Source organism: Temnothorax nylanderi, unplaced genomic scaffold (genome assembly GCF_030848795.1).
Source record: "Temnothorax nylanderi isolate EJ_2023f unplaced genomic scaffold, tnyl_v1.0 TNYL_tig0298_pilon, whole genome shotgun sequence".
Taxonomy (NCBI): domain Eukaryota; kingdom Metazoa; phylum Arthropoda; class Insecta; order Hymenoptera; family Formicidae; genus Temnothorax; species Temnothorax nylanderi.
In genome coordinates this window covers 189,702-202,612 of record NW_027249360.1, presented here as the reverse complement: position 1 = coordinate 202,612, position 12,911 = coordinate 189,702, and the positions used below count along the sequence as shown (strand labels likewise).

At 43.2% G+C, this 12,911-nt stretch overlaps 1 long non-coding RNA gene across 1 annotated transcript; it reads right to left on the bottom strand.

Moving 5' to 3' along the window:
- Positions 1-2,066: 2,066 nt before the first annotated feature.
- On the bottom strand, positions 2,067-4,764 carry LOC139780801 (uncharacterized). The gene is made up of 3 exons (XR_011720339.1): positions 4,603-4,764; positions 4,224-4,541; positions 2,067-2,341 (listed from the first exon to the last, which is right to left on the bottom strand). It is a non-coding gene; the product is annotated as an uncharacterized lncRNA (long non-coding RNA).
- Positions 4,765-12,911: the final 8,147 nt, after the last annotated feature.

Sequence of the window (12,911 nt, the reverse complement as noted above, 5' to 3'; positions counted from 1 at the left end):
AGATCGACAGAAATCATCAAAATCGATCAATCAAAGTGGACAAAAGACGCGACGACGTCACAGAAATCTATTCGTCGAGCGACGAAAATGGCGAAAATCGCGAGAACGAACGACAAGGAGAAGGGATAAGCGCCGATGAAGAACCATGGCGAGATATTGAACGGAGACTATTACAGTCCACGGATAGCGAGCGTGACACGGGGAACAGGCGGCGCGAGCCCGATACCGACATAATAGAAATATCGGATACAAGCGACGACGAAGTCAACGGTGAAAATAATATTCCACGAATCAACGCGATGGAAATAGCGGATGCAGACAGCGAAGCGACGACCGTCGATTACGAGGAGTTTGCCAAAGGATGTAGAATACGGAGTCACAGCACCCTACTTACCCCGGATACATCGATGACCGAGGACACTGGAAGTTCCAACGATGAATCCGACCAGGAAATAGCGAATGCAGCGGCGACAGAAGAATCCCACGATGACCGGAAGAAAAAAATATGCGAATTAATAAAAATCGAGATAAAGGAGGAGATATCAATCAAACATGAGACAAACAATGAACGGTTCGACCAACGTGAACACACAAATCGCGTCGACCAGTCAAGAAAGACGGGGAGTAGCGACGACGCGAGCACAGAAAAACGCGACGCGAAAAGGAGTAAAAAAGTAAATTTCGGAGCAAAACGGCGATCGGCACGTATCCGAGAAAATCAATTGCGGCGTGACAACGGCGGCGGAAATAAAAAAAAAACACGAACCGAAAGGACATATTAAAAATCCTTAGTGCGAATATTATCACACACCGAGTGTGCAAAACAAGGCGTCCCGCGCGCGAAAAACACAAACTTGCGCTCGCAAAAGCAACGACCGCGGCGCGCGACCGCGAAAATCACGTAGTTGACAATAACACACCGCGACGTATACACGCAGTACGGAACAAGTGTAACATCGTTAGCAAAATGAAGAGACTGGAAAATACAAGAAGCGAACGTCGCGAAATTGTGTCGCGAGTGATGAACAAACGTGCAAACAAGTTGGAGCAGGAGCAACGGGCGGAAAAAATCGTACGTTTGGCGGAAGCTTATGCACAGCATCTAACCAACGACGACGAAACGGTGAGCCGACAAGCTCTACGAGAAGAAGCAATGGCGAACCAAAGAATAATACGCGCCATAATGGAGCTCGAAGAAATGCGCGGTCAAAACATTGCTCATTGCGAGGAAGTCGAAGTGCGCGATCAACTGGACAACACCATCGTCGCGAACGCACTCGTGCTAATATCGGCGCGAGGGCTGCGAAAAGAAAGTGCGCGCAAGTTCCGAATCGTAACCGACGTGGAGGACGAGGAAGTGCGAATAAGTGCGCGTACGATCGACGACGCGGACGAGGTAAACGCGGCCGGGAAAATAAATAAAGAACCCGAATTTATATCGGGTAACCCGGAGCCGCCGATCAAGCCATCGTCACAAGGATCCACCGTCAGCATCGGCATACAATGTGATTTGCCGTACATGATCGGTTTCACAGAACGCGACCCAGCCGTATACAAGCGCACCAAGTTTCGACCCGAACGACTCAACAAATACGGACTGGAGGAACCCGACATACACTCCCCGGAGCGCGACCCGATCGCCACAAATCAAGCCGATATACACAACAAACAGATGCAATCACCGATAAGACAACCCACGCCGGAACCTGGACCGAGCAAACAAAAAACCGAGGACGACAGCAATGACAACGACGACGGGGCACACGAAGAAGTCCACGATACAGTAACGTTCCACGAAGGGGACCTCAGCGAGGACGAAGAAAACGACAGCAACGAAGGGGACGGTAATGACAACTGCAGCGAGGAAACAAGCTCCAGTAAGATTTGCATAAAATACGAACGCAAGCAAAACTTGCTGTTAGCGATACAGAAAACTCGCGAACGAAGAGCAGCAAGAATAGCGAAGAACCGTACAAAAAATTTGTACGAACAAGAGCACGCCGAACGACGGGCGAAGCGGCGAGAAGAACGACGACAACAACCGCAACAGCCGACTGCAGGCATCCGGAAGAGCTGTAAATGCGCGGTGAACCGCGATATACAGCTGACGGGGAGAATGCAGCCGTCAGCTGCGTTCGGAGTAGCCCCGACGGAGCAGCGACAACAGCCAATCATCACGGACAACGTGATGCTTACCAAGCCATTAATACTTGCCGGAAAGGCGTCCAGGAAGCAAGCCGAGGCGGTGAGAAGAGGCCTCGCAAAGATCCAGCAAAAGGGCAGGGAGTCCACCGAGCGGGCAGCGGTCGACGGCGCGCGAGAAGTGAAGCGTCAGGCACCCCTGTAAAATAAAAATAGAAAGAAATTAATAACGAGACAGAGTGATGACAACGCGTCGAAACTTTATTTCGTGGCACCAATTTTCTTTTGCAAATTTCTTAATGTTTAGTTCGTAATTTTTAATAACCTCCGAATAATTATGTATGATTTTATATTTCGCGAGGTATAAACATAAAAAAGGTTTATTTAGCATTAACACTTTAAGTTCAGCGTTAGAAATAGTTTCCATTGTCAAAATTGACAGCGCGAGTGACGCGAAAATACAACACGTCAGACATAAGATATTTGTTAATTTTCATTTTCTTTTCTTTCCCCTTTTCTTCGCGCGTGCGGTACGCTTACGAGTAAGGGTAGCAAGTGCAGTACCATTAACACGATTTATTTGATAAAACAAAGATTCAGATAATATGACGTGTATTATGTGAAAAGCGTCAATCAGTAAACACTAAACGCATTTATGTTGTCAATTCCGCGGCAAAACCGACTTATTCGGTCAACAAAGGTTTTTCCTCGAGCGGCGAACTCGGTCATGTCAACCGTCCTTTGGGTTACAAACCAGTAAGGCTTAAAGACCGGCCCACACGGGAAAGCGGCGCTAGAAGGAGAGGCGCGAGCGCAAAGCGCAAGGTAGAAGCGCCTTAAGGAGATTTGTGCGCGCGAATTAAAGGCCGATTCACGATGGCAGGATTAAATATTAGAGAGAAACGATTAATTTGCTTCTCCCATTCCCCGATGGCGAGTGGGACACGCGGTTGAATAGCAGGAGAGACGACGGAATAAACCCTACGTGGCGCGCAAAGTTGTAGATTCGGCGGTGCCCGACTTAGGATAAAAAGATATAGGGTATTTCGAAAGTAGTAAACTCGATTGATCATCCGGATCGCGAAAACGCAAACGGCCGATACAGGCGGACCAAGTCACATTCCACAGCATAGAGGGCGACAAAAAAGGGGGACGTCCAGCATAATGGCGCGACTAGTTCAATGATTTGAACCCGAGATGTATCGATCGAGTTTTCGACAAGACGACACGCGCGCGAGTCCCGAGAGAACAACGACACAAACTCCAGGGCAATTGAATCGCTGGAACGCGAAATCGCGAACCCAAACCCCGCCGCGGGAAGCGACAATGGACAAGGGTTCAGGGAGACTCGAAAGGTACAGCGGTACCATCCGCGATGCTATCCGATCACCAGGTCGCGAGATATCGAACCGGGCAAATTTCGCGAGATGTCACGATTAGAGTGGCTCAATGGGTCAGGAAAATGACGATATAGAAGGCCCGTCGACGTACAATCAGCGGAACGACAAAACGCGAACCGGAAGTCGCAAACGGACCTAGACGACCCAGGTGTGCGGATGGCGTCACCAAAACATCACCACGGGTGATAACGAAACGCTTCGGCAATGTAAACGCGAAGTTCCGTTTCCACGATAAAATAATGTTCAAAACGACAAAAAATTTAACCATCATAATTAAAGAGGAAACGAAACTTCGGGTAAAAGCGAATAGAACATAAGAGAAAGCGGCAAGACAAGAACAGGTGAGAGAGCGTACGTGCTTCTATGCGAATTCGCAAACGGCGAAAACACCGAAAAACTGAGGAATTTATCCATTGAATGTATTGTCTGCGAGCGAGTATATGTGAACAATTATCACGGAACGCGGAAGCGAAAACGAAGGCATATGTCAGAACTGACGAGCGAACAAAAGGGCCCACCATACAGCGGGCTCGTGAATTAGGCGTGCCAGGGCAAAAGTGGGGAAGAAGCTCGAGGATAAAAGGGCAGCAAGGCGGAAGAAACGAGGAGTCCGCTTCGCGCTATCAGAAGGTACGGGAAAGTCTTTGTACGCGTATCTACACACAAACGAATTGTACTTACGCGAGCGGCGATAACTCCAAGTACGGGCGGAGCCGATCGTAGAACCTGTAAAGCAAAGGAGTAGAATAAATTATCTGTTACATACAAACAACCTGAATCAAAATTATTCGAACGATTCCGCGCACACAACCCACACGAGCGAAAGACTTACCTGTTCCCGTAGTACCTACCTGTCGGTGTCACCCAACTGCGACGAGAGGTCCAGAGGAGGTCCAGCGGAGGTCCAGAGGGGCGACGTCCAGCGGTGCACAGCTGCCGTCCCGGAGAAGGTCAACCAAAGCAAGGTCCAGCGATGATCCAGAGTCCCAGCGGGCGCGCCTGAAACAGTAAAGGAGGGGAATTGGCGGAGTCCATCGAAGGGTCAGTGAAATTTAATTACCTCTTTCTCGATTTCTTGAATAAAATCGAGTGGCGACCGATGATAAAAGGATCAGATACAGAGTGTGTCGGTAACAACCCTCCGTCCGGTCACAGCGGAAATCGCGCGCTCCCCGAAAAAAAGAAGAAACCGCGTTATCGACCGCGGCGGCGAGCATCTATCCGCGGCGTCGCGCGCTTCTTTCTCGGGGCCGGACGCGGTTCGCGGTTTTCCGCTTTGCCTCGCTGATCGAGAGAATGTTCGTGCGCGAGGATTGATTGATTGATTGATTAATCGTCATTTATTATACGCTCTGGGACAGGTCCCCTAAAGCGTTAAGACATTGTTACACAATATGCAAAATTCAGAAAGCGCAAAACATACAACGATGAAACACAAGAAAAAAAATAGAAATAGAGATAAGAGAAAAGAAAGTGTATATATATGTGTAAAGAGAGTACACTCTCTTCAAATCTAGCGCGCTTAGTAGGCTCCACGCGCGTTTCTATGACACCCGCCGGATGTCTCGTCGAGGATTAAAGGAACAGCTGAACAGAGGGGGGATAGAGAGAAGAAATATAAGAGAGAACACGTGTGAGAATAAAGAGGTTACATAAAGAGAATCAATTGCCATAAACGATAGAGGTAATTAAAGAAGAGTTGTGAAAGAGAGACGAATGATTAACCTTAATTGTCGTTTCTCTTATTTACAGGTAACTGGTAAATTGTGTATACATTGTAAATAGTAATATCGATTATAAGATAAAATCTCTTATTTACAGAGAAACAAATTTGGTTCATTTATTCGGATAACCTAAACCTCACATATAGAAAGATATTATATATGTATATAAAGAATGAGCATATAAAGAAAACAACAAGGTAACTACAAGTATTACATATGCTCAATTGTGAGTCTGCAGCGATTGCCGGAGCAAATGCTCGTAAAATTTGTGCTTAAATTCGCAAATGGAAGAAAAATTGCGGATGTCGGGAGGAATGTCATTCCACAGTTCAGCAGCCAGGGAGCAAAAGGAGCGCTTGAAGAACTCCGTGCGGCACAGCGGGAGGTTAAGAGCGCTACCCAGGGCCCTAGTATCGCGCAAGGCTATATCACGCTTAAATACGAAATTACTGTACAGGACCTGAGGTTTCTTCTTCCGCAACACGGAGAAGGTCAAGTTCCCCACGAAGTACAAACGTCGGAAACCAATTCTTAGCCAACCAAGTCTGGCTAAATAGGGAGTTATATGCTCGTCCCACTTGACCTGATAAATGAAGCGGACGCATTTGTTGAAGGCCCTCTGCAAACGTAGGTCCTGCTCTCTTGTGATATTGGTTTGGACCGAGCAGCAGTAGTCAAACAGAGGAAAAATAAGAGCCATGATGAGCCTAATACGGAGAGAAATGGGCAGGAGATGTTTGCCGAGTTTTAGCTGGTAAAGCGCCGAATTCACACGAGAGATTGTCTTCGTGGTCTGCTCGGTCCAAGAAAGTGTACTGGTGATGGTGACACCCAAGTATTCCACCGTATCCGAGAAAGGAATAGTAGTGCCGTCAACAATAATGTGGAGTAAGGCACTCATCTCCAGGTCACTAATATATCGCAGTGTTCCCATGATCATCGCTTTAGTTTTCCTGGGGTTAATCGTGAGCATGTTGTCCGTTGCCCAACCTAGAACCCTAGGATGAGAGTTCGAGAGAGAGACGAGTACTCTTCGTCCACCTAATTTGTACGTTTTACAATTTATTTTTTGCGCGCGGGACGCGCGTTTAGACGCGTCCGAACTCGTTCAAGGTCGCTCTTCTCGACGCCCCACGTGGTGGGGGATGAGCGCGCGAAAACACGTTCAAGCGTGTTCAAGGTCGCTCTTTTCTCGTCCGCGCGGGGTCCCGATCTCCTTTTTTCGTCTTTGTCCGTTTTGGTCTGTAGGATGTTTCAATCCTTCAGACGTATCGTAGATGACGCAATCGCGGCGATTGTGGAGTAAGCTGAATCGGGGGATCTAGGGAGCGCGGGATCGTAGATAATGATACAATCGCGGCGACAGTGAAGTAACCACAGTGGGGGGGACTTAGGGAGCGCGGGATCGTATCGAGATAGGTACAGATCTGGAAGAAGGGGAAAAGAAAGAGAGAAAGAATACATAGATGAGATATCCGCGTACGAGCGGTAGTTTTAATTTGAAAAAATAAAAATATACATATGTCGATGTGTTTACATTTTTTGTGTATGAATATATATATTTGTAAATATGCATCGTGACATTAGGATTTGAAACAAAGCGCGGTAATCTCACAGTCGATGATGTTGTTAGGATCGAAGTATTCGCTTCTTAGTATCGCAGTCTTAGCCGAAGTTCCCGTTTTAATCGCGTTGGCGGCTATCTCTCGATAGCGCGAATACTTCGCGTCGACTTTCTCGGTCACCGCGCTCAGCGCCGAGACGATGCAATCGACGCAAAATTGAAAATCGTACAGCGAGAGCAGGATGGTGAGCGACATTGCCAGACGAGTCAGACGTTGGGTAGCTCCATACGCAAGATCGACAGGTTGTTGATCCATCCGAATCGCAGCGTCAGATCTCCGATCGATATCGGCGAGGGGGGGCGGGTTCCGTCGACGAGGTTGGATCGCAGACACGACAATATGTCACGTTTGCGCTCGACTAGTCCTTTACACATATCGAGCGTCAGAGAGATCTCCCTGCCTTGTTTATCTCCCAGGGCGATATCTACGTACGAAGGTGTGGGTCACGGTCTTACATACAGGTCTGGAAACTTCAGTGGTGGGGGTAGGTCGCTTAGTGAAGTTGTTTTTATGTCATCTAATAGCCACTAGAGTCGTTGCGATCGATGTTCGCGCGGTGGCGAGGGACGCCGGAGGCCGGGGGGGGGGGGGATATCTGTCATATGAAATTTGGCGGAGTGGTTTTGTGTCTACTTCGTAGTCTCGACATTACGGGTTCGAATCTCCGTGCCCTTAAGTTTTTTTTTTATCTTTTCACAAAGCAATGTGATAAATAATAATGCTTTAAATATAATTTAAGACTATAAATTAATGAAATATGTATATATAAAATAAATACGAGTTTTTATTCTGAAAATTAAGAACAAATAAAAATATCTTTTTATAAGTTTATTTTTATCCTTTTTCTTTTATTTTTGTGGTATTATTCCAGGTTGTCAATTCAAGGTAAGTATAACGAATAAAAATCAACTCTTTCATTTTATCTCCTTTTATTTTATTTTTTTAAAATTCTTGCAGATATTTTAGTTTTTAAAATCAAGTAGATACGAGAGAAAATATAAATCAATCCTTCAATTTTTGCCATTTTATTTTATTTTTTACAGGTATTCCGAAATTGAAATGGACAGTGTTTGGCTGCATGCAAGAAAGTATCGCAAGGTAAGAAACGATGATATTATTGAGTTAGGGTCAAAGCACGTAATATTGCGTAGCAATATATGACTGTCATATAATTGACTAATGAATAAGGTGCTTAACGTTTCGCTTACGTAAGCACCTTATTCATTAGTCAATTTGGACAATTTTTTCTTAACAACAAATTTTTTTTTCAGTTTTAAATTTTCCTGGTGAGCGTTTTGCCTCATTCTTAGTCGTATATAGTAAACTATTGCATAGGTCAGGATTTCAGATGCATGTTCTTTACAGGGAAACGTGAAGGTGTAAGATTCAAGTACTTCATCGAGAGTTACATCGAAGACGTCAGCACGAGAGCAATATTTTGCAAACGACGCTTCAATATGACGGATCAGATTAAAGAAATGGAGATTTGCGTGAATCAGACCACCGCGTGATTTTATTTGAACCAGTTGCGACTCCGAGGATCCGCAGCTGGTCTTCAATCTCACGGCTTCTTCACACGCCGAGCAGGATTTATATTTTTTAAGGACTTGCTTGCACAGGTAACCTGGAAAAACAATGCAATAATTTTCGACCATCATTTAAATAAAAACGCCCTGTACCCCTATTCTGTAACTCTTAACGACAGTGTCGGTATCGTTATGTTGTCGTTGCGCAGGTATACTATATGGGAAAAAAGCTGCGCAACTGTCGTTATGAGCACATAACGACGCATAACGAGTTACAGAATCGCACTACTGGGCCGTATTCTGTTCCGCTTTAACGGTGTCGGCGCAGCTTTTACACGATATGAAAAACCTGTTCAACGACGCTTATCGAACTGACAGTTGGTAGGTAGGAACGGAATACGGGCCCTGCCTCTAAAGTAAAAGAACATGAATTCTACGTCGACACATGTAAAGCGAGTTAAAAGATCAATGATAGCAAACCATGCAATGGTTAGTGCAGTACAGCAAGCGTTGTTGTTAGTATAATACAAACCTACGTTTTTGTTTAGACAAAACATATTTTTGCAGAGACGTAATTAAGATATAAAACCTGTTACAAAGTAGATAATACAATCGAGGATAGGGGAAAGGGCATAATCATGTTCGGAATGAGGATCAATGACATTGTCCGCCTCCCAATCGTCATGTTGCAATACAAGGTCGAGTTTTTCCTTTATTTTTCGCACATATTCCGCACTTTTGCCCTCACGTTTATTGTCGTAAATTGCTTTGATTTCACTAATAGAGATCAACGTCGCCGGTCTCGTATCGGACGAAACCGTGCAATTACCGTATTTTGGAGGTTTAATCACGCTATACACCGATAGCAATTTATACAATTGTAAAAATGTTGGGCAATTTGGATGATCGTTGCATCCCGCGCATTGGCGTATAGTGCCAAAGAATTTCTAAAAGAGGCAAGTATTGTTCATTGTAGAACAGGTAAGTACATGTAAAATTTATTGATAATACAATAAACATATCATTAAATAAGAAAAATATACATTACCTCTAAGTTATCCTGATTAACTTTTCCAGTCAACAGGTACTTGAAATCGAATTTGTCAATCAGATAAGCGCAAAGGTCCATTGTCGATCGAAGAGATATTCTTAATCCTCGTGAAGTTTCGACAGTAAGAAATTCTTCTGCTGTGATATCTTTTTCCGACACTGCCGATTCCCATTCATTCAACCACCGCAATGTATCTTCCAGAACCTAAGAATTACGTAATAATTAAAAAATTGTATGTAGTATTATCGCTATTTTATTTTTAATTATGCGACCAAGTTATTTTTGTACCTTAAAGTCATTACAATGCGGCGTGAGCCCTTGATTTGGCGATTTGCGATTCATTGCGTCAAACATGTCGTTCATGCGTTTGCAAAAGGAAATTGTTTCTTCACACCCGCTGAGTTCTTCGCACCCGCGTGACAAATAAAACGTGAGCCCATCAGCCATGGAGTTGCTGAATATCTGTAACACAATAAAAAGTTTTTGACTAATTCATAAAATTTAAAACGGCCCGAATAAATACCATATTTTTCGTTACACACAAACGTACCTGAGTAGCCAGTCTGACTCGCATTTTCGATGTGTTGTCCAGCACAATATGTCTATTCGTTATTTTTGGACATACTCGTGCATTTCCTGGATGATTCTTATCCAGATTAAACAACGTTTGGAAATACTTCCAACAAACGTAGTCATCCGTAGATTTTAACTAGAGAATAATGCCAACTATAATTTACTGACCTACGTATTGTATGTAACTTACATTATGAATAACGGTGGGCATCACCTTTCAATTCTTTTAAGTCTTTCAGGTTCATAAATAAAATTACAGAGCCCCAAAATCCGGCTTTCGTGGCGTTAATATTTTTTTTTATTTTTTAATAACATAAGTGAAGTAAGATAAGCACGGATAAGTGAAAATTCCATTCTTAATGGAATGAAAATATCAACAATGATAAAGCCTTTGATATTTTCTTTCCGCTTTTCCGGAATATAGTAGTAGATATGTATGTCGAATATTTTTTTAAGTTTTTATCTTTTTTTTTCAGGTGTTATGGGTTTCCTAAGAAGGTAGGTATATATTTATTTTCATGCAACACATATTTTTTAGGATCTCCGGGATTCAAAGAAAGATATGTATTCATTTTTAATTACATTTTCTTTTTCAGGTGTCTCCAGGATTCCAACTAAGGTATGTATGTATTTCTATGTAATTTTTTTATAGCTATCATGTAACTTTATCTCTAGAGTAGAAACGTGAAAAGTGAAAAATTTCATGTGATTATCTCTTTCTATTCGACACTAATAGAAAGAGATAGTTATATGAAACTTTTTACTTTTTACGTTTCTGTCCTACAGGAAAAGTTACGTGATTACTGCCCAGGTTCCTTAAGATTTTAGGAAAAGTATATATCAATTAAACTTTTGTTTTTTTGACACGTTACCTTTCAATTTTTTTTATTGTAGTTATATTTTTTTTATTGCAATTATTTTCTCAACTTGTTATTTTATTTTGTAGGAAGGTATATATGCAGATGCCCTTTAATATCTTTCTCATTATTGTCGCTAGTAAGCATAAGACTACAGATTATCATCTTACAACTTACCCGCAATTTTCTCTTGTTGTACAACCGGTTTCGGATGTTCTTGATGACGTGGCAGATATCGGAAAAAACGAATACTTTCCGATTGTCGTCCAAAGGGTGAGTGAACCACGTTTTGGTATTTTCTATCGTCCCTCTGACACCCAAAAGCGACCACATTTTCGCGTTTGTTGCAGCACCGTCGGCAATAACTCCGTGGATTATCGCTCCGCATTGTTCCAAATAGGGAATAGCTTTAACGACAATTTTCGCGAGTTCTTCTCCTTTTACGGGATTTTTAGAAGCAAACACTGCGATTGGCTGTGTATATACATCAGCAAGTGGCTGGAACATGAGGACAAGACCGTGTGTTGCCTGCTCGTTTATGTCTGTGGATTGTTGCCCATCATCACTAAAGTCGGTTAAGCCCAGGTAAGTTAAATTTCTGGAACAAACTGCTACAGACTTCCTGAGGTTTATTTCATCGAGCAGTAAAACCCCGTGACGCTGCAGTGGAGTTTTCGATGCAAAATGTTTCTCGAGGAGTTTCGCAAATTCTTCATCGAAGCCACACTTTGCGTTAATTAAAGAAAAATAACTGCGTATTGTCCTTGTGCACGGAAGTGGTAGAATATTGTTTTTGCGCAAAAATTCGTAATCTCTTGGAGATCGGATGTTCATAAGCATGCACAACATAATCCATTCATCGGAGTAACGTCGACCTTTGGCGTCCTTTTTCTTTGCCGCGGCGATGATTTCCTGAACTACTAATTTTTGAGACTTTGAGATGTTGTCTAACTCAGCTAATTTTTTATCCACAGCCGTATCTTGCATGCTTGCCATTTGTGCTTCTTGTGCTTTCATACACGTAATGAGATCTTTCACGCGATCCTTAGCTCGAAGTTTCTGACGCCTTTCACGTCTGATTTTCATCCGCATCGCTAATACTTTACGTCGATCAATGGGGTTTGAAATGTTACGAATCCGATTCATCGTCGGACGAATCTTCAGCCGTGCCCTCTGTTGCAATATGCATTTCCTCCACTTCATACAGGAATCGCATCTTTTCTTCTTCGAGAGTAGAGAACAGCCTTTACTTCTCCACTTGTCGATGTTATCTTGATATGCCCCATTGACTACTACAAAATGGATACTAATGTCACCTAGGCCACTGCAGACGTTCATTCCTTTGAATTTTTCTAGTATGTCCTTAAGCATTTCTTTTTTCTTTAGAACACGTTCGAGATTCTTATCTTGTAGATAAACGTGACGACCATAAACAAAATATTGTAATATTCCGTCGATGTCAAGTGTAACACTTTTTTGTGCTACTGGACAATGTTCGCCGTTTTCGACCTTCATGATCGCGTATGTAAACAGCGTACATTGTACAATTTCAGTACGCATGTTGACCCAACTCCATCCCTTCGGGACATCGGCAGAGAAGTCATTACTGGTGCTCGCATTTTCTTCCGGTATTACTGGCATAATAAAGTCAAGCAATTTTTATGAGCAATGGTCAGTTTCCGTACTAATGAAAATTCGTAAGCTCTTATAATCATTATATTGCACAACTTACATTTCATATTGATTCGTTTCATAGCATATAAAGTATATTTTTTCTCGATTTTCATTACAGTAAAAATAAATTTAATATAATTTATTCTTGTTTCAGGTCAGACTAAGAAAATTCACGTAACTTTTAACGGTAAGTGAAGAGCCTGTTCACGCGAAGCGTTTTTGCCGCGCGATTGCCGCGCGATATTGCAGCAATCGTATACTCGCATACGCGGAAAGGCGTACGCGCGACGACGAGCATCTACGATACGCTTTGCGGCGTTTTAGATTTATAGGACACTC